Source organism: Gracilinanus agilis, chromosome 3 (genome assembly GCF_016433145.1).
Source record: "Gracilinanus agilis isolate LMUSP501 chromosome 3, AgileGrace, whole genome shotgun sequence".
Classification (NCBI taxonomy): domain Eukaryota; kingdom Metazoa; phylum Chordata; class Mammalia; order Didelphimorphia; family Didelphidae; genus Gracilinanus; species Gracilinanus agilis.
Window position 1 is genome coordinate 661,199,480 of NC_058132.1, and position 3,612 is coordinate 661,203,091.

General features: G+C 37.4%; 1 pseudogene; it reads right to left on the minus strand.

The window, feature by feature from the left end:
- Positions 1-1,749: 1,749 nt before the first annotated feature.
- Positions 1,750-1,893, minus strand: LOC123243527 (annotated as a pseudogene).
- Between the last annotated feature and the right edge of the window lie 1,719 nt (positions 1,894-3,612).

Genomic DNA, 3,612 nt, shown 5'->3' on the forward strand with positions numbered 1-3,612 from the left:
ACAAATCCAAACCCAAAACTTAGGAAATAAGGAGGGTTTACTGAATTAACCAGCAAAGAAGCCCCACTCGCATGGTCAAGAGACCCCTTGAAAGGCAACAAAGGAAAAGCTTGTGTAGGTTTTGCTTTAAACATGAGGTGAATGAGGCATGGGATACTCGAGGATTGGATAGGGCTTGTTGCTAGAGGCTTGATAGGAACAGGGGGTGTGCTATACCTTGATTAGTCAGGTCCATTACTGGGAATAGAAACCAGAAACTTCTTCAGGTTAGCTATCTCTTGTAATCCTCCTCTAATAAGGCAGGACCCTCCTTTTTGCTTCAGCAGTGAGGAAAGTCCCAGACATGGAGGAGGTGGGGAGCAATACAACCTGGGTCAGGAGCAAAATAGAGGAATGGCAGACAAAATAGAGTTGCTTTAGTTTCCTTGGCTACCATCAACACCTCACCAGTCAGAAGTTTCTCTCTGGTCCCTTGTTCCTCTCAAGGTCTCAGGAGATGTCTCAATGGCTCTATTAGTAATTTCCCATTTATCTTTCTTGTGGAAGAGAAAGCCATTCTCCTCCAGAGTTCCTTGCATCATTCAACACTTGAGGCACAGTTCCCAAAAGCTATTACATATTTCCAGTTATTTATGAATGTGGTTGAGGGTTACCCATTCTCCAAATAATCAGGTATGTGAGGCAGAGATGTGTTTGAGCCAGCTCAAACCAGCTTGCAAGAATCCGTCCTTAAATTTTTTCAGTGTGAGCATTCATACATTGGAAATGTTCAGGGCTCCAAATCATGTCTAAACTTAAGTATGTAATTGAGAAAATGTACATTCAACTCAGAAGAGTGTGGTGTGTACCACTTTTTTTTTCCTTGAGAGTTGGTCATTAAACATTTACCAGCATAGCACTGCATGCATCGGTTTTGGTGTGCTGACTCAGGATTTATGGAAAAATGCTGATTTACTCCTATTCTCATATTATTTCTATTTTTAAAAAATCCTTACCTTCCATCTTGGAGTCAATAATGTGTATTGGCTCCAAGGCAGAAGAGTGGTCAGGGCTAGGCAAAGGGGGTTAAATGACTTGCCCAGGACCACACAGCTGGGAAGTGTCTGAGGTCACATTTGAACCCAGGACCTCCTGTCTCTAGGCCTGGTTCTCAATCTCCCTGAGCCACCCAGCTGGCCCCCCCTCTCATATCATTTCAAACAAACTTGTTACACTCAATAAGATCAAGCTCAATGTAAAAGTCATTTTCTGCTCTCTGTGTTTTAAAGCCAGTTCTGGTCATCTGATTTGTCAGGCCAATATAAGAAGCTACAAATGGGGAAAAGAAATCTGTTCATTTCTTAATAAGGGGTGGATTGTTTGTTTGTTTTCCTGCAGAGAAAATGTTGCCCTGGATTGCAATTATTTCAATATGAAGCATTTAGATTATAAATGATCATTATAAAATTTTAGCCCACTCTGAGGAATTCAGAGAAACTTGGGAGAACTTAAAATAAAAAAATGAGTAATGAAGAGAACAGAAACACAAAAGCAATATAGACACTGGCTAGTGCAATATAAAGAAAAAAAAAAACAAACTTAAGTGAAAGTCCAAAATCAGAGTAATAGTCATGACTTATCTTGGTCCCATAAAATAAATTTTGAAGTATATCTCATTTCTAGAGGGAGGTGGTAGACTATGGGTGAGGAAAGTTGCCTATGCTACTGATTAACTTAACCAATTGTTTTGCTTAATGTTTTGTCTTTCTTAAAAGGGTAACAGGTTTGGTTGGGACGACCAAAAAGATTATTGTTGTGACAGAAGCTGTCAATAACATTTATTTGTGAAAATAATGTTAAATTTAGATAAATGTTATTTTACACTTGATCTTAGCCAAAAGGCCGAGAAGCGATGATAAATGTTATTTTAGAAAGAATGACTTGTCTTCTTTTTTTATAGACATTTCTCTAAAATGCTATATCTATTATTAAGTATTTTATCTTCGTGCTCAATATATAGCAGGAAGCCATTTTGGGGGAGAAGCCATACTTAAAGCGACTGGCTGGCAACCTTTCTAGTTTGCCAGGTGTATAGTGTAACTTCTTGCCAATTCTCTGTGGAATCTTCAACCTTTGTGGCTATTAACAATAGCAACTTGGGCAAGCTTGTTAGGAGGAAGCAATCTGTTCCTGTTACGTATTCATCTTCTTTGGATGCATCACTTGATTTAAACAAAATATTAGTTGACTGACTTCAGTTCCTGTTCATTGTCTAATATTCTCTTTTTCTATATTAATAATACTATTTATGGGCTTCATTGGATTCAATATGGATTTATTAAATGGCTGCTCTCTGCTAGATATTATACAAGTTGATGGAGATACAAATACCAAAAAGGGAATCAACTCTGACATTGAGGAACTAATAGACACATTCCTAAATCCTTGAAGGCAAAAGCGAGATTATTTTTTCCTCTCGCTGTGTTTCTCTTACTGTTTTGTGCTTGATTATTTTTTAAAGTGCAGGATTATGATTTCATTTATATAGAGAGCTCCCAGTGGGAAACTTCCTTTAAAGATGATCCCTGGAATCTTTTCTGCAACTGATATATTAATATTCAAGATGGGGCTCAAGGAGCTATTAAAGGGACTTGCCCATGGTCACTCAGGCAATGTGTCAATGATGAGAACCCATATCTTGATAATTCTAAGGCTACTTTTCTAACCACTACTTCATACTACCTGTTACATTGTAGAGGATTAATAAAAAAAAAAACAAACAACTTATTCAACTGAATTATTTTAATTGAATTAAATTACCCTAAAAAAGCAGATAATACGGATTTTTTTTTTCAGTTAAAGATGATACTCTGTGGTTCATAGAGATGCTCATGAAGATACCATAGACAATTGGGGATGGGTTGCTTACTAGTCAAAGAAAGGATCATACTTTTAGAACTATCAGTAACCTTAGGGTTCATATTCTAAATCCCTTGACTTTCTTTGCCCAAAGGGACATTACTGGAAGACTGCAGAAGCAGGATTTGACTTCTAATCTAATTCTCTTGGCCATAAAGCTATTCTAGTGAGTGAGTGAGTGACCTACTCCCCAGTAAAACCTAGCAAGGCTCTTTTCTTCCAGCACAGTAGTGTCAAACACTTCTGCCTGACTTTTGACTTTGTCAGAATTCTTACTTTTATTTCATTTCCCCCCCCCTCCCCCTGCCCCACCCCTTTAGGGTTGTGTGTCCACACTAATTTACCTGGTTTGAGAGTTGTTATTTTCATGCAGGTTTTTAAGCCATTGATTAGTTTAAAGCCAGAGACTTCATTCAGGAAGCCCAAGGTTGTCATGCCAATTACAGAAGCCTCATGTTTTTCAAAGCATTGGACATTAGAAGAATGATCACAAAACATTCCCCGAAGTTCAGTTGACTTTCAGTGTTAATGGAATAATTTTAAAATGTGCTTAATAGAAATATGGGAGTCTTGAGAAACAGAATAGAATATCACTAATAACAAGAGTATATAATTGGAAGAATTAAAAGGTAAATCTAAAAATGTAAAGATTTTACTTTTCTAATTATTAATCTGAACAATTAGCCCTAACTGCAAGATCAAAGTTGACATGGG